Source organism: Coenobita brevimanus, chromosome 72 (genome assembly GCF_032717465.1).
Source record: "Coenobita brevimanus isolate Jiangsu-jjx chromosome 72, ASM3271746v2, whole genome shotgun sequence".
In the NCBI taxonomy this organism is placed as follows: Eukaryota; Metazoa; Arthropoda; class Malacostraca; order Decapoda; family Coenobitidae; genus Coenobita; species Coenobita brevimanus.
Genome location: NC_137025.1, coordinates 37,974,257 through 37,993,968, shown reverse-complemented (window position 1 = coordinate 37,993,968; position 19,712 = coordinate 37,974,257).

Below are 19,712 nucleotides of genomic sequence, written 5' to 3'. Positions count from 1 at the left end.
ATCTGCTGCTCTCAGTTTTCGCTTTTTCTGCACTATTACCTAAAGGTTATTGGGGCTGGTCGAAAATTGGTCTGGCTCTCCGCTTTCTTTCTCAGGTAATTTCTTAATTCATAATATCTCCGTTTTATTATTTTTTAGATCATGTCTTTTTTGAGTGTGTTTTCCGGTTATCCATCAATCGGTCTATCAGTACTTTTAATTCCAGTCAATAATTTTTCATCATTTTTGTATGTCTTTCTGTCACATTCAACGTCTGTCTGTTTGTTCCTCTCGTTATTTGAACTTTCATCACACTGTAAGTTGAACACAGTCCTGAAAATGATGAATGATCCATGCTGTAGCTGTTTATTTCACAGTTAGACACATAAGAAGGTATATATATTATTTCCTATGCTCGCTTTTTTTAACAAAGATTTTTGTTCTTTAGTTACTGCTGCCTTTCTACGATGGTATTATCTATCTTATTTATATCTCTCTCCAACTTAGTCTTTCACTTTTCTCCTATCAACTCGCCCGTTTTAGTTAGATGTAAAGTTCCTGTCCTGCATTCTCCAACTTTTTTCTGTTCTAGCCTCATTTTCTTTTTGATTTTCTAATTCTTTCTCTCTCTCCGCGTTTTCTGATCACCTTCTGTAGCTCTCCTAGTCTTCCCTTTCAAAGTCTCTCTCTCTCTCTTTCTCTCTCTCTCTCTCTCTCTCTCTCTCTCTCTCTCTCTCTCTCTCTCTGCCTGCCTGTCTGTCTGTCTGTCTCTCTCTCTCTCTCTCTCTCTCTCTCTCTCTCTCTCTCTCTCTCTCTCTCTCTCTCTCACACACACACACACACACACACACACACACACACACACACACATATTATTGATTTCTCTACGTCCCTTCCACATTCCAAAATTAATACACATCTTCCTCCCTTTCCCTTCTTTTGCGCATGTATTCTCTTTTTATATATATTTTTGCGTGCATATACTTGTGTTCTATAAGGATGTGTGTGTGTGTGTGTGTGTGTGTGTGTGTGTGTGTGTGTGTGTGTGTGTGTGTGTGTGTGCTTGTTTGAGAGCATGGTAATTGTTTGCGAACGTTCTTACATTGTCAACTGATAAACATGCTAGTATTGTTATTAAACAAAGTTGTCAGCAAAAGAAAATGTATTTAATCAGTTCGGTATGCTAACAAAACTCTCTCTGATGATTAGATGATGATAATGATAATCTTGTTGTATACTTGTGTAATTATGTATCACTAGACACCTTAGTCGCAGTACAATGATCCAGAACTTACGCGGTCCAAGTTCCTTAGTCACAACTGTGTATATGCACCTGATCTCGTCATGCTGAAGATACCTAGGATGCTTCACCCACCTCCCATTGCAGCGGGCCATTACAAAGACGTTAGCTCAGGTGAATTTATAGGATGAGAGTCTGAGGATGCCTCCCCCACTTACAGGGAAGTGATTTATGATATCAGTCAAAGCCAATCTTGCATCTTCATAAAGACCAACACAGAGCAAGATGGCAGTGTCTGTGACACCATCAGCATAATGTCACAGTGGCACGTTGAAGTTGTCGTTTAGGAACTTAGGTTCTGGGAACTCGCGTTCCACAAGACGGTAAGAATTCGCCTTGAACAATTCACCTCCATGTCACCTTGTCCTTTGCCATACGACTTCCCTCTCTCAACCTCACACATCCCTCTCATTTATCGCTCCACCTCATCCTCAACTCATCCTCCCCTTCCTCCCTCCATCTCACAACATACACTCATGTACTCAGTCTCTCATTCTCCAAAAAGTTTTATCCACATGGCCAAACCATCTCAAAGAATGTCTTGCTGCAGCTAGAGGATTATATTCATTTTGGGAAAGACCACTTGCTATGAGTGAGAGAGAAAAAAAATATTTATACAGTAATGCATTCAGCCCTGTTAAGGCGTTCTTCTATTCTTTCATCTTATCCCTTTAAAATGTCACTCTCCTTCACTTAATCTCTCTTTCTCTCTCTCTCTCTCTCTCTCTCTCTCTCTCTCTCTCTCTCTCTCTCTCTCTCTCATATTTCAGTAAAATCGGTTTCTTCAGGAATATATATATATATTTTTTTAGGGGGAGGGGGGGAAGAGGCTATCGACTACCGTCTCGAAGGCGCAGGTCATTCAAGGCAAAAAAAAAATTAACAAATTAATATTTTATAAATTTTATGGTTATTATTTTCTCTGAATATTTCATATCTAAATAAAAGAAATAATCTAATTTAACATCGTAACATTGTTAAACCTCCCCAAGAATCGCTAGCCTTCACTACCGACTAATGATATTAATCGCTAAGCCTAACTAAATAGTCAGCGAGTGCTTACAGTAATAATTAAAATAACCCAACAAAACAAAATCGACTGCAATTGTTTAATGCTTCTCCACATTACACATACGCACCCTTCACCTGCTGACTGTAAGGCGTGGCATATGTAGCCTACTAATGTAATGTCCATCAATATATTAAATAGAACCAGACGTGACAAGAATTATGACCCTAATTCAGAATATTTGAAGAAACAGATCTAGAATATTTATATACAGTACGTACAGAAAGAGAAATACTTCACCCAACACAACACTATTACACCGTCGACTGCAGTTGCCCAGTACTTCTCTATATTTAATACTCGAACTCATCAACTGGTGACTCTCAGGCGAGGGACTTGGTTTAATACAGGGGGTACTAATATAATAAACAGAAATGTCAGAAGCAGAAACGTTCAGATACAACTTTTAACCCTATTAGGGTGAAGGGGGCGTCTTCTGCGGCGCGGTAATTTACTAGAAGTACATTCACGAAAAAAATGCTGACAGAGCAGGATTATATAACATAAATAACACCACACCGCAGACGTCACTATGCAATGAAAACCGTTTATATATCTAAGAAAACATATGAGTAATAAGGGCACTGTTAAAACAGAGACCTTTTCTTCCAGGTTACTGGGACAATTAGCAGACGCCCAGTCACGAAGTGTTACATTGCATGTTGGTATATTGAGTTTCGTGTACTGACCTTGCGATATAAGATATAGCCTATTGATTTCTTTTTGAAAGAAAGACTCGACCGTAAATCACAAGAAACGTCCGAGGTCTACTCGAACTCTACAGCCTATTTCGCAAGTAAGTCTTTTTTTTTTTTTTTTTTTTTTTTTTTTATGTGACCGACTCTGAGCATAGGCTTCACAGTCTGCTTTCATGGCCCAGTAGTTCTCCTACGTACCGTACACCTCCACATGTCACCACTTCGGCGCTAACACCCACCGTCCATATTGAATACATGCTAGGGCTGTCTCATACAGGACTGGTGTATTGGTATTAGCGAGGGTATTTTTACGACATGTCGACGAGTCTTCTGGTAGATCAGTAAAGCCTGATATTTATGAAATTCAAATCCTTAAACAGTTCCCTGCCCCAGCGGGATTTGAACTCGGGTCCGTTAGGACTACAGGCCAACTCTCTACCGATTGAGCCACCGCTTCCCCCCAAGTCTGCTTGCTCATTGCCGTAAATACGACAATAACTGCACAAATGCAGATTGTTATGATGCGGTGCTGGGTCTCATTACAGTCAGTAATTACCTGAAGGGATGACTTATGGGTCCAGAAATACATCTGTCGAGTCATTTCGAGAATTTGGAGCACAGTCTATGTCTCTGTCAATGACAAAACGTTCAGAGGTAAGCACAGATGTATAAGTCAGTAAGCAAAACTTGAGGGCATATTCAGTCGACCAAACACCACCACCCACACAGTCATTCGACTTGGAGCCATAGCTATATAATTGGTGGGGCCATAAATGACTTCTAACGATGTTACTGAATAAGTGGTGGGCCTCCGCCACTGGCGCCTTGATTATCGGTCCTAGGAGCCAAGAGAAATCAATGAAAATATTGAGAGGCTCACATGGTGCAGTTTTTTAAACATCAAATTGTCACAGCCAATGAGGTTCACATCAAGACCTTGAGTCAATAAATGAAGGCAAACGGCAAGAGACCAACAAAACCCCAGCATGTATGATGAAGTTGACGCAGAGCGGTACTGGCCGCAGTGCCTATGTCGCACTTCATTATGGTCCTAACACCGTAGGAATGAAGAAGGTGGTCTCAGTGAATACAGAAGGAAAGTACTTGTATTGCCTGTAAGTTAGGTTAAGATGTAATATAAGTGTAACATAGATGTAAGATAGTTGTAATTTAGAAATTAAGAACAATTTAGTACAAGTGTGAATGATTATAATCTAATATAAGTGTATTATAAGTATAAGAATGATTTTTGTATCGTAGAGATAAGTTAGAAGTGAACATCTATGTATTATGTAGTTCGCACTAAGTATTACATCAGCCGACCACAGTCCCTCCTCCCCTCCATACACTTCCCCCCTCCATAAAATAAGCTGGTAATGGAGTCTGACGAACATTTAAATAGGCTTAATCTTCATAACCTCTTACTTGAGTAAATTTAAAGCTATCTTTCGGTCTCAATTCATTTTAGTGTTGGAAATGCAAATTGAGAAAGTGCCAGAAGGGGAGAAACAGTCCATAATATTCTGTTTATTTAGTTACCTCGAATTATCGATCATTGTGCGTTCCCACGTTTGGTTAACTGATGAAATAGCATCCCAACATCATCACGAAGGCCTAATATTAAGTATTGTGATCATTCTCGATACTTCTCAAATTTTCTCCATCGACGTGTAATCTTGGAGAGATAAGATAAGCTCTAAAGAAGTCAATTCCCAAATGAGTGTTGCGAGACATACTTGTTAACATGAAAGCTGTAACCGGAAGTTAACATCCTCGAATGCAATCGGACCAGTTCTCCCAGCTTACATAAGGGCAGGGCATGCTTTGTGTGCGTGACTCAACCACTGCTTTTCGTCTGGTCCACAGGTTAGTGATAAAACCTCATGTTTCCCCCTTCCGTTGTGTCCACATTGAAAGTTATAGAGAATAGAGTGATTAATATTGTGTTCAATAGCAAAGTTCTTGCGTGACTCAACCACTGCTTTCGCCTGGTCCACAGATTTTAAAATCAAGTTGTAATTTGCCACACGCGTCACCACACTTACATACCATACACTCTCCCTCCTCTATTAATTGTGTTAGACAGAGATCTAAATCATTGTACCTTAATCTAAGTCAAGATGTTTTCTGTATTATAAGTCACAAGGGGAATAATGTAATTGAAGTGTATATCATTAGTCTACGACGATCACCTCATTCTGGGAAGTTGTGTAAGTATTAAGTTAGGTCATTTTGTGTCTTACCATTAATTGTACAAAGTGTTATGGTTAAATCTCACCATTGAAGGGAAATTGTTATTGCTGGAGAAGGGTGCAGGGTGTATTATTAAGTGGTCTTTATATCATTTTACTATCGTCCCTCCTCGAATCCTTCACTGACCAAGGAGAACGACATCCACTCACAACTAGTATGGTCCTTCTGTTTCCAAGTGGTATTAGATCAATGTTAACTAGGGAAGTGAGTCTTTGGATTTAAGCATTTATCTAATATTTGAGTTTGATTAAAATCAATGTGATACTCTTTAAATTCGGGTTTCCAACTACCCTTCTTTGATGGCTATGTATGGGGCAGCCCGCAAGGTGTACTAGGGAGAATAACAACCCGAGAACCTAAGCCTATCTAAATTCATGCTATCCCATTCCGTATGAAACCTGATCCTACAGTTTGGACATAAGTCAGGTATGTCATTGGTATCTATTTTGGAGAAAAAGGGGCGTAAAACACCCCAGTTGGTTTTGGGTTTACACTGAAAACAGGCTCGGTAATTTAATGGCATCCCTGTTGGTAAGTAAACAGTGTTGTGCTCAAGGTCAGCTAAGTGACGGCTAGCCATAAAGAATACACGCTACCACGCCATCCTCCATAAATTCTAATAAAACCTTAAACTGAATAAGGAAACTAGAACCAGCACAGAAACTTCACCTGATGCTAAATTCCCATTTCCAATGGTCACCCTTGTATCTCAACTTTAAATACAGTGAGCATCCTTGTGATTTACACTCCAATGCTAAGCGGTGATACAAGAAATAGTTGCAACAAGAGGGATTGTAGTGACGACAAAGTTTTGTGGGAATAGAATCATCGTAACATTAGTCTGGTGTCTTAACAGTGAGATATAATTAAGAATTCTAAAGCAGTACACTGTGGTTAGTGGTGGCATTCATTAAAATTCCTACCAATACACTGGTGGCCTTACATAAAAATTCTTACCATTACACTGCTGGCAGCGGTGGGATATGAGGCAGGGCTTGGTTGACAATTTCATGTTGGTCCTTGGTTAGCTGACAGTGTCCCTGCCCTCATCCCAGGGATAGGCTGCTTTGGTGTGGTCTGCAGCCTCCTCATGGTGGCCTTCGATGCTTACGCTACATTGTGTGTTCGATACTCACCAAATTAATCACCAAGGGGAGAAAAGAGGGGTGTAATGGGGTGTATAAAAGCCCGCATTGCCTAGAGGCAAAGTGGGGATCCTCTCCTTGGCTCAGTGGTAACGTGCTCGTATGATGCTCGGGGGCCCGAGTTCAAGTCGCGGTCAGACCAGTGATTAATTTGTTAAGTTTCCTTTCGGTTATTACATTGGTGGCAGTGGTGGGATATTGATTATTCTCCGTAACCAAAGTGCACTAGAGGCCCGCCTATCTTATATGGTTAACAGTCCCAAGTAACATGCTAAGAGCATCTCTAGTAGGCCAAAGCAAGATTCTTTGATCATTGGAGATCTCGGATGTTGAATTCCCCCCACTATTGTCAAGTGTTATTAGCAGACACGGTAATGCTAGTTGTAGACCTAAGTCCGAGGAAAGGGAGGATGAGCAATCAGTGAGGGATAGAATAGCAAGAGAGCTAGAAGACATGGAGCCCCCACTACTCCCTGCCACCCCTTTTCAATAATCACATTCAACCCCTCACTCGTTCACGAGAATGAAGGAGAAGGTTCACATTAAGCCCCAGAATATTCCGATCCTGGAACTCCACCAGTTGCAAGGACTCGATGCAATGGCTAGATTAGAGAAGTTCTTTGAACTCGTGGAACGGTGCGACCCAAACGATTCCACCCGCATGCAAATCGCTAAGAGTAGGGTCAGTTCAGAGTTAGCCATATTTATACACAACCATCAAAGAAACCATTGACTAGACTCCTGGCTAACACTTAAACATCTCCTTAGAACAGAGTTTGCAATAGAGGTTAGTGTCGATCGAGTGTGGCAGGAGTTGGAGTCAATGAGCTATGATTGGGGAGAATCACCCCAGGTTTTCACCCTTAGGTTTATTGGTCAACACACAGTAATCAAATCAAAGTTCCCTAATGAGCAATTTCCTAATCGAGACCGATGGATAAAGAAGAAGCTGTGATATGGCTTACCTTCTGCTTCACTCGAGAAGTTGGAGAGCTTTCTAGATGATGAGTACCCATTGCACAAATTCCTGGACCGTATTGAACATGAACAACAGTTACTAGAAGAGAAGCAGCCCCCTCAAATCAATGCGGTACAATTGAAGGATAGTAGTAACAGGGAAAAGACCAGCACGTGTTCCACTCCCTCCATTCCTGAAGGCTCGGCAAGTAATATGAGTATGGTGGAAACTAAGAATGAAATGGAAGAACTGATAGCTCAAGTGCAGGAAGTGAAAACAAATCTAGAGCGCGTGAGTAAGATGCAGGCTAGTGATCAGGGAACCCCCCCACCGAAAATATTGTAGTCAGTGCCGTGCAACGTCCCACACTCTGCAAGAGTGCTGGCGAAACCCCCCACCTGGTTGTTGTTTTGACTGTCGAAGACCGGGATTCATCGGGGAAACTAAGGGTGCTCCGGCCGTAAGCAGGAAGCCGCAACCCAGGCTAATCTCAACACGAACATTTCCCAGGACCCTAGTCCGAGAACATGACTAGCTGGTGGTCATGCCTCTCCCACCATTAGTATCATTGCCAATGGGGAGGTGGTAGAGGCACTAGTTGATACAGGCAGCAGTTATGCGCTAATAAAGGAATCGACTGCGAAGCGAATAGGAGAGATAAATTCAAGGCAAAACCCTCCTCGATTACAAGGAGTCAAACTTGCACCTTTGAGAATTTTAGGAATGCTGTGGACTGAAATTGGGGTCGGTGACATAAAAACTAACAAACAGTGGTTCCCAGTAGTACCTAACTTGTACATCAACGTCGACCTACTCCTTGGGTGTGACGTATTGAGTCAACCCCCGTTATTTAGAATGGTGAAAGGAGAGTCATTGAATGGGGAGGCGCCTCTTATGTAGTAAATCACATTCCTCACCAGAGGAACAAAGTTAATAGAGTAAAGGTGAACCCTGTAGTGGTAACGAATCTGTTGCAACTTTTTACTCAAATTAAACTCCTTACGGTGGAAAAGCTTAGTCCCTACCAGTCCAAATTTGTGCCCGTCCATATACGAGAAGACCCAGGTACTAACTTGATTGTTCACCCACAAACCAAATTCAGTCATAACAGTCACCCCTATCTAGTCCAAGTAAGTTCAGAAAACACCATCCACCTACCACTCACTAATGCCACTAAGCAGGAAAAGACATATAAGATGGGCACGATTGTTCGGTCTTATGAGAAAATCGACAACCCTCCCTGAAACATTAACACCACCACCCAAATCCATAACAACCTGCTGCCGAAAAATGATCAAGTGAGAGAGAGCAGGACGCATGAACAGAGGTTAAAAGAACTCATCGAAAGACAAAAGTGGCAACATCTCACCAAGGCTCAGCGTAAAGACCTGTCACAGTTAATACTCAGTCATGACCCCCTTTTCATCCTTGATAAAAAAGAGTCAGGGGCCCTCCCGCACACATTAAGGTAGCTGACCTCCAGCCCAGTCACGGACCAATGTACTGTTACCCCGAGCAGACCAAGCAGATTATTTCGGACATGCCTCAAGACATGGAAGATCGGGAGATCATAGAACGATCAACAGCGGCCTGGTTGACACCTATAGTACTGGTGAATAAACCTGATGGAAGCAAACTGATGTGCTTAGACTACTGACATGTCAACAAACATCTCGCTACTGACATTTATCCTCTTCTTCAGTTGGAAGAATTAATGAAACAAGCAGCCAGTCATTAATTCTATGTCACCCTCGACATGCGAGAAGCTTACTTTCAAATCATGCTAGATGACGAAAGCTGTGACCTTACTACTTTCAGCGATGGAATTACTTTGTATAGATTCAGATGGCTCCCATTTGGTTTTAACTGGTCCCCTACGATCTATTCCAGGCGGAAAACTTCAGTACTTATGCCACTTCTACAGAAGGATGGGTCAGAAATTACTTGGATGACTTGATTCTTTGGGCTCATGACTTTCCTACATTACTAGATCGCCTGAGGCAACTTTTCCAACTACTCACTGAAAATGGCGTAAAACTGAATCTTAATAAGTGCACGTTTGGTCTTAAAGAGGTTACTTTTCAGGGTAACAAAATCTCAGCGGACGGAAGCAAACCCGACCCGAAGAACGTGGAGGCAATTACGAAGATGAAAGCACCCACTACAGTGAAAGAAGTACGTCGTTTCTTAGGTATGTGTGGTTTCTATAGAAAGCATATCCCCTCCTTTGCTAGAATTGCTGTACCTCTCACCAAGCTATCAAAATCTCGAGTAACATTTACCTGGACGAACGAATGTCAGAACGCCCTTGAACATCTAAAGTCTTGTCTCATCAATACCCCTGTCTTGGTCAAAGCTCAGATAGAAAAACCATTCATTCTCACCACCGACGCCAGTAACACCCACGTTGGCAGAGTCCTGAGTCAGATTCAATCAGACGGAACTAACAAACCGGTCGGGTACTTCTCAAAAACGTTGATCCCCTGTATATTATGTGGACCGATAGATGTCACTTATCGTGGGGAGAGTGTCAAAGTAAGGTGTGTTTAAAAGGAAACTCGCAGTCAAGTCGGTAAGTTGGTCCCATCCGCACACGCATCCTTGGAACGTGTATTAGTGCTTGTGTTGAAAAGACTTCAATGGTGGAAATTTGTTTCCCGAAGGAAGGACCCGTGTAGTGCCAGTAAGTTAGACTATGATGTAATATAAGTGTAACTTAGATGTACGATAGTTGTAATTTAGAAATTAAGAACAATTTAGTATAAGTGTGAATGATTATAATCTAGTATAAGTGTATTATAAGTATAAGAATTATTTTTGTATTGCAGAGATAACTTAGAAGTGAACATTTATGTATTATGTAGTTCGCACTAAGTATTACATCAGCCGACCACAGTCCCTCCTCCCCTCCATACACTTCCCTCCTCCATAAAATACGCTGGTAGTGCAGTTTGACGAACATTTAAATAGGCTTAATCTTCATAACCTCATACTTGTGTAAATTCAAAGATATCTTTCGGTCTCAATTCATTTTAGTGTTGGAAATGCAAATTGAGAAAGTGCCAGAAGGGGAGAAACAGTCCATAATATTCTGTTTATTTAGTTACCTCGAATTATCGATCATTGTGCGTTCCCACGTTTGATTAACTGATGAAATAGCATCCCAACATCATTACGAAGGCTAAAATTGTTTGATCATTTTCGATACTTCTCAATTTTTCTCCATCGTCGTGTAATCTTGGTGAGATACGACAAGCTCTAAAGAAGTCAATTCCCAAATGAGTGTTGCGAGACATACTTGTTAACATGAACGCTGTAACCGGAAGTTAACATCCTCGAATGCAATCGGACCAGTTCTCCCAGCTTACATAAGAGCAGGGCACGCTTTGCGTGTGTGACTCAACCACTGCTTTTCGTCTGGTCCACAGATTAGTGATAAAACCTCATATTTCCCCCTTCCGTTGCTTCCACATTGAAAGTTATAGAGAATAGAGTGATTAATATTGTGTTCAATAGCAAAGTTCTTGTGTAACTCAAACACTTTTTTCTTCTGGTCCACAGATTTTAACATCAAGTCGTACTCTGCCAGACGCTCACCACACTTACATACCATACACTTTCCCCCCTCCATTAATTGTGTTAAACAAAGATCTAAATCATTGTACCTTAATCTACAGTAAGTCAAGAAGCTTTGTGTATTATAAGTACAAGGGAAATAATGTAATCGAAGCGTATATCATTAGTCTAAAATGATCATCTCATTCTGGGAAGTTGTGTAAGTATTAAGTTCGGTCATTTTGGGTCTTACCATTAATTGTACAAAGTGCTATGGTTAAATCTCACCATTGAAGGGAAAGTGTTATTGCTGGAGAAGGGTGCAGGATGTATTATTAAGTGGTCTTTATATCATTTTACTATCGTCCCTCCTCGAATCCTTCACTGACCAAGGAGAACGACATCCACTCACAACTAGTATGGTCCTTCTGTTTCCAAGTGGTATTAGATCAATGTTAACTAGGGAAGTGAGTCTTTGGATTTAAGCATTTATCTAATTTTTGAGTTTGATTAAAATCAATGTGATACTCTTTAAATTCGGGTTTCCAACTACCCTTCTTTGATGGCTATGTATGGGGCAGCCCGCAAGGTGTACTAGGGAGAATAACAACCCGAGAACCTAAGCCTATCTAAATTCATGCTATCCCATTTTGTATGAAACCTAATCCTACAGTTTGGACATAAGTCGGGTAAGTCATTGGTATCTATTTCGGAGTAAAAGGGGCGTAAAACATCCCAGTTGGTTTTGGGTTTACACTGAAAACAGGCTCGGTAATTTAATGGCATCCCCATTGGTAAATAAACAAGTGTTGTGCTCAAGGTCAGTTCAGTGACGGCTAGCCATAAAGAATATCACGCTACTACGCCATCCTCCATAAATTCTAATACAACCTTGAATTGAATAAGGAAACTAGAACCAGCATAGAAACTTCACCTGATGCTAAATTCCCATTTCCAATGGTCACGCTTGTAATCTCAACTTTAAATACAGTGCACATCCTGCTGATTTACACTCCAGTGCTAAACAGTGATTTAAGAAATTGTTGCAAGAGGAGAGATTGTAGTGACGACAAAGTTTTGTGGGATCAGAATCATCGTAACATCACTCTTGTGTCTTAACAGCAAGATATAATTAAAAATTCTAAAGCAGTACACTGGGGTTAGCGGTGGCATTTATTAAAATTCCTACCAATACACTGGTGGTCATACATAAAAATCCTTACCATTACATACTTTCACTACTTCCATATGAGCTACACACGTACACGTCAGGGCCCAAGACACATTTGCAAACATTTATTCTGCAACAGATCCAATCTCCTCAATGTGGCATCAGATGTTGACCCATACACCTGTAAGCCATAGTCTAGCTTTGATCTAATAAGGGACTTGTACACCATTCATAAAGATATTCCGTCGACTCCTCAAGTAGTACTCGTTAGGTACCTAAGGATTTTTAATGGTTTATCATAATCAACAAGCAAATCATTAGCATGAATTTTAAAGTTTAATCGCCGATCTTAATGTACGCCCTCATTTGGAAAGCTACTGGCTGGCTATCCAAACAGATATTCAGTTCAGAGGTGTTACGGGTAGTAGAAATTACAACGATAAACTTAGGGACAGAAAACTTAAATTCCCATTGCAAAGCCCACTGGCGGATGGAATGAAGGACTGCTTGAATCCGCCCAGCCGAAAATTGTGCATTACGGGAAGATGTACAATACCATATTTTATAATCGTCAGCACGGATTCAATTTTTAAGATTCCTTGGAACAGGAACTGATGACAGAATATCACTGAACATAATACTAAAAAGAACTGGGACTAAGCACACTTCCAAGAGGCACCCCATTTTCTGGGAAGAAACATATTTGATGTTAGGTTTAAGAGTAATTTGACAGAGAGTGTTCTGTCCCTAAAAAAAGTGAAAGTAAAAATAGGCAAATTACCTTTTAAACCACAAACATAGAGTGTCATTAGTAAACAGTCTTTTCATTTCATATCATAGGCTCTATGGATATTCAAGAACACCCCAACCATAAATTCTTTATGGCCAAATGGCTCTGAAATGGAATAATCCAAATTCAATACATGATCCTGTGAACTTCTATATTTACGGAAGGCACATTGCTGATCATGTAACAAATTCTTTGACTCTAAAACAAAAGGAAGCCTATTAAAAGCATGCATTCCATGACCTTACATAGGCAAAAAGTCAACACAGTAGGGTGGAGTGAAGTGTGATTCATAGCACGACCAGCCTGTTTGGGCATCGGTATGATGTGTGTAAAGTGCCACGAGTCTGGGAACGTGTTGGACGCCGAAAGCTCATTGAACAATGCTAACAGCTTAATCAGGTTCTGATAAAGATGCTGGATCATACCGTACTTGACAGTATCTGCCCAGGACTAGGGTCTTTACACGATTTTAGGGCAAGGAGAAGTTCATTTATCATAAACTCTTGGCTGTATAGGGAATCTTCATCTTCTCTGGCAAAGTCTAATACTCGTTGGTAGGCCGTGCAGTTATAATTTTGAAATGATCATCGCAATTGGCTGAGTTACTTTTTTAAAGAGAAGCTCCTTGTGAGGACATTAGCTACGTGTACGGGATCGTGATATCACGATCACTGGGGTGCAAGGGTGCTTATTACTATGTATTATGGTAGCGGACAAGACAGAAGAACTCAAGAGTCATGTTTAACCCTTCTGGTTGTTCTCCTTGCCTCAGCCCGTGCCTGTTTGAGCAGATTGACTCTCAAATATTCTATATCTCCTATGTCTTTTCGCTAATGCTTATTGGCAGTCCTGTGCCCACCAATGAGGTCTATGTATTGCATGATTTGGGCGTTTTGGGAGAAACAGCCTCGGCTGTATGTAACATGTAATTAGTTGTATTTTGGACTTTGACATCTGTGATCTCCCCAGATATTTCGGCGATCCTTAAGAAGGACCCCCAATCAGCATTCTTAAAGTTAAATTTAGGAAGTGAAAGGTCCGAATAAACGTCTACACACACGTTACAGTCAGAGTCTTAAACAGGCCATACAGTGAGGTGTCAGTGACGACACGAACCGCAAATGAAAAACAGCCTAAACAATCATCTTGGCTTGCCAATGGCCACTAGGTATGATACAGGTTTAGCTTGAGTAGTGAATCCCAAATCTGGAGTCATATTCCTACAGAGAGATATATAAAATGATTCACAGCATCTTCGTTTAACAATGTACTCTTATTTACATGCCCATCGAATTTCGCATCACTCCACTTCGTTCCATTACCCGTGTCTACAGGTATCTTTGTGTTCACCATGGAAGTATTAGCATTAAAGTTTTTTCAAATAATTATGTTCCTCAATTCTCTTATCCAACACTTGAAATCTCTCATCAATAAAATAGACCTTGTTTCAACTCAAACGTGGAATTTGGTACACACTTGCATCTTTTATTTTTTTTTTTATTTTTTTTTTTTCCTTATCTTCCATGTGGAGAGGATGGAGGGTGAAAGACTGACGAAGAGAGTGTATGTGAGTGAGTTGGAGGGGGGAAGAGGGAGGGGGAGGCCGAGGATGAGATGGAGGGATGGGGTGGAGAGGTATATGAGAGAGGGGGGTGTGAGTTGGGAGCGGGGCAGTGAAATGGCGGGGGACAGGGCGACGTGGAGGCGATTTGTTTGTGGCCATCCCGAACGGGATTGAGGCATTTGGCAATAGATAGATAGATAGATAGACCTTCCTTACCAACTGATAAGGACTATGAGAATACCAGCTGATGGACTATGAGAATAAACTTTTTAGTTACCCGGTATGTATTTTCTTTTGGCTTTGTTTTATTATATTAAAGTTTGTCAAATGAGTTTTTCGATAGGTATAGTTTCATTTTGTATTTATTGTATCTTGGAAAATGTAAATTGCGACTAAAACTAAATATTTTGGAGCCCTCTTCATCTGTTCAGTGAGGAGTGTTTGTGTTTGTAGTGCTGTTATAATTATGTGTCCATCAAATATGTCTGGCTGTTTGGTTGGCTTCCCGTCTTTTTGGTTGTCTCTCTTTTTAACTCTCAGACCTCGGGAGTTTCCTACTGGCAAGTACATTATAATCGTTAGCATTCACCAAAGTAAAACACGTAAATCGCACACAGACTCTTAAGTGTCAACTGTATGTCGGAGTTTTTGATGTACTGTAGCCCCGTTGCATTTTCCCATAAAGAAATGTTTTGTTCTCAATCTTAAAATGATTGAGTCATTGTTGTCATTATTTTCAGGTTGATTTACAGCTCTATAACAAATCGTTGTTTTGCGGCAAACATCATCGGTATACGAGAAAGGACCCTTCTTCTTTCATTGTTGAGTGCAGTTAACCTGATAATTTTCATTCAGCTGTCAGGAATTATAACAGTCAGTAGGCTGTAAACTGTTTTAATAATTATTTCATTGACAAGACGCATGTAGGTATTTAAACCGAATTGATATTGACGTTTCCTATTTGAGAGAAATTTTTAAAGCGGTAAAAACTAGTTTACTTGTTTTGCCCAATAAGATGTTCCCACATTTTATATCCTGGATCCCGAAAAACGATTCTCCTCAGCTCAGGAAAAAAATCTTAGTGTTCAAGATCTAGATGGTATAAATGTTTGTTTTTGTTGGGTTCGGGATAGGGAGTCAGTTTGTTATTGTTTACCTCCATTTGTATGCCTGACATTTCTTTACCTTATAGATCTGTTTACATCCTCTTTCAACAGAACATTGGTGTAGGTGGTATTAACAACTGCCTATCACCAGAGAAAAAAATACTCGGGCTTTTTACAGAAAATAATATCACCAGGTTCATCATTGTTCCCTTAATGTCAAAGGTATTATGATACTTGATAGCCATTCTCTCAGACTGATGTCATAGTTTGGTTCACATACAAAAGTGTGTTGGTATATTCATCTGCTTAGTTGTATTACAGCTGGGTACTGCTACAATTAGCAAGTACTCTCAGTATTCATGTTCACATCAGGTCAATTAAGGATCTGTCTTCCTTATTCTACCTTTCCATTTGCCAATGCCCTCTCTATGTTTGCAGTCTTCTCAGGCATTACTTAATGGATAAACCAACAATTTTCATCCACTGATTTCCATATGATAACGGCTCTCAAAATAAAACAGTTTAGTGTGAAATCGTGAATTCCTCATACAAAAATTAAATTCAAACCTGAGGTGAGAAGCAAGAGCTCTCTCCATCTTCCTAAGCTGTCTTACTCTTCTCAGGATCTTGTAACAAACAAACGTTGTACCAGAGAATAAGATCTATTATTTTTGATAATTCTGGTATGGGTGCTGAAGTGAAACTTGTGCATATTAACAGTATGAGTCTAGATCAGAGAATGTACGATCCTGAGAATGCTTTCGCCAGTGTGTTCTCGTGGACAGTTAACAAACTTCAGTTTACTTCCTTGAACGAATAAACGAAAAAAAAAAAAAAAAGACCATTTAATGAGTTACTGCCAGAAGATTAAAGAGGTGGATGGGAGAGAAACAGCAAGGTGACTTCAAGCGAGATTGGTAGAGTGCGAAGCATGCGGGAAGTAAACAGAACGATTTATTTTGGTGTACAGTGGTGTGGGGGCTTTTACTTGGGGTTTTAGAAGCGTGTGAAAAGAATAAAATGAGGAGGAAAATAAAGTGTTGGAGGAACCGAAATGAAGGAGAAAAAAAGGCAAGAGGAACGGGAAACAGGAAATTAAATGAGGGTAGATGGCAGAAGAAAAGTATATACGAAAAAAGAGGAACAGAAGAAAAAAAGAAGAAAAGAAACAGAACGAGAGATGGAGGAAAAGAAATGAAAATTTTAAAGGTAAAAACGGAGACAAGTCGGAGAATAAGAGGAAAAGAGAAAATTATAAAAAGTTAATGAGGGTTGCTGAGATATTGGATAATTCAAATGTTCCTCAGCCCCATGTATTGTTATCATCCTACCAACTTCTTCACTATTTTCACTATCTATTCTCATCATAAAAATTGTAATCATCTTATTGTCACAATAACCATGACTATCGTTACCTATAATATTTTCCATATTTATCTACACAGTTACCATCACTCTTTTCACCATCATCACCATCGTCAACATCAACATCACCACCATTACTACCACCATTACCACTACTATTATCACCGTCAACCCTCGGGTGTGCAATCACTCATATTCTTTGCAGCTTCGCGTCGTTAACATTTTCCCACGCTGTCCCTGCTGGGCTGAAGCAAGTTCTGCAATGAGGTGGCTTGTGCGATAGAATGGGACGATAGATCGTGCGTAGATTGGCAAGGAGATAAAAAGACAGAGCAAGATAGAAATATAGATTGATATATAAATATATATAAATGAACATGCTACATTATTCATATGTAGTCAGATGGCAAAGGGATAATATATCCTGATAGGAGTATACAATATTAGAAGACAGGGAGGGGAAATGGAAATATGAACTGAAAGGTAAATGGGCGCATATGTACACAGAGAGAAAGAAGTATTCATATGTACGAGTAAGAAGGTAGTGACGTTCGGACATGTAGAAATGAAGCAGATGACACTGAAGTAGCAGATATGTAAGAGAGAGAGAGGTGGGGGGCACGTTGGAAGAATCTACGAGTTATTAGGTAGGTATTTGGCTAAAGAGAAAGTTAGATACACACTACGTAGTACTGAGTGAAATATATATGAGGATCTGAAAGGATAGTATCAGTGAATAAATATCTTTTATGGTGGGTAAAGACGGTGGATGATTTGTGATGGGAAAGGCAGAGACAGTAGGTAGGTTGGAAAGGAGGGAGACGTGGTATGGAGTGTTTCCAAACCCTACCCTCTCTCATTAAGAACACTCCAACATCCACTGCCCTACACTGTGTCTCTTTTATAACGCCATCCATCCTTTTTTATTCACATCCCTCCTCCCTTCCATCCTCTCCTCTCCACTCTCTTCCTTTTCATTCCTTCTCCTCAACAACTAATAACCAATCATCCATCTTTCACACAACTACCACAACCATCTTCCTTCCTTATCAACTTCCTTCCTGTCCTGACGTCCCTTCATTTTCCTCTAGCTTCTTTCCTTCTACTCATTTCTTCACTTTTACTTTGCATATATCATTTCTATTGCCAATTCCTTAATATTTACTTATATAATAATTTCCTTCCTCTCTCCTTTCCCTGTCTCACTACTTCCCCCCCCCCTTCCTATTATCCAACCTAACTAGCGTCTCTGCGTCTTCCCCTAATTTCATTTTACATTTCGAAAAAGAAATTTACTCTCTACCATAGAGAACTTTCAGCTTCTCATCTACATTTCAGTCAGGCGAACTTTGTGTTCATCTAGCTTTCTCTTTTTCCAAGTATCTCCCTATTAATTTATAAATACTACCAAAATGTCTGTCTGCTAGTTTTACCACATCGCTCTCTCTCTCTCTCTCTCTCTCTCTCTCTCTCTCTCTTACACATTTTCTACCTCATCCCACCCCTCCCATTTTTCCGTCCATCACCAGTGGCGTTGCGAGGGGGAAACTGAGGGGTGGGAGGTGCATTTGTCTCCTGGGCGGTACCTCTGATGGACGCCAAAATGAGGTCAGGCGAAAATATTTCTGAGAAGAAAATGGGAGGCATCCTCAAGCAAGCCGCTTATTTAACTGCAAATAATAATATAGTGTATGCTGCCTAAATTAATATCGATCCAGTAATTAATAAAACATTCTATCGGTCTTCATTATGTACAATATATATATATATATATATATATATATATATATATATATATATATATATATATATATATATATATATATATATAAACTAAAATCTAGATAACGAGATGCTGCGGGCCGAGCGAGGCAATGCTTAAGGATGAAAACTGTTATCCCTGTACTTACTTTCGGGGTGGTTTTCTTTCGTTTCTTATTTTATACAGTGTTGCATCTCCTTTATTTATATTTTAAATAATTTCTCAGCTGACTAATTACTTAATAGTAAAATATTTTTTAATACTTAGTCTACCTGTTGCCATACACCTCAATCCCGCAAGGCTTAGCCATAAACAAATCGCCTCCATCTCGCCCTGTCCCCCTCCATTTCATTGTCTTCCTCCCTGCTTACACCCGCTTTTCATATACTCGTACCTCTCCACTCCATCCCTCCATCTCATCCTCGGCTTTCCCCTCCCTTCTCCCCCCTCCACCTCACTCACATACACTTTCCTCGTTAGTCTCTCGCTCTCCAGCTTCTCTACATGGCCAAACCACCTCATTGTATTTTCCCTAAGGCTTTCTATCACATCCACATCCACACCACAACTCTCCTTCACTTCCTCATTTGTCAGTCTGTCTCTCCATGTAACACCACATGCTCCTCTCAAATAACCCATTTCCAATGCTGTCACACTTGGCTTGTGTCCCTCCAACCAGGTCCCCGCTTCACTTCCACACGTTAGAGTTGGTATCATTATACTATCGTGCAGCGGCTTTTTTTTACTTCCATGCTCACTTCCTCAAACTCCTATCACTGCTTTCAAAGAACCAGCTACCTTTCTTCCTTCTGATAAATTACCAATATGCTGGGAATCGAACCAGGGACTCTCAGGTGAGAGCCAGATGATTTTTCCTGTGTACAGTACAGGTTTCTCTCTTCATACCTTTCTTCCTTGTTGTACCGTTTCAGGCACTTCATCCTCCAAACTTCTATCCGTACTCATCACACCACCCAGTACATAAAAGCACTCACAT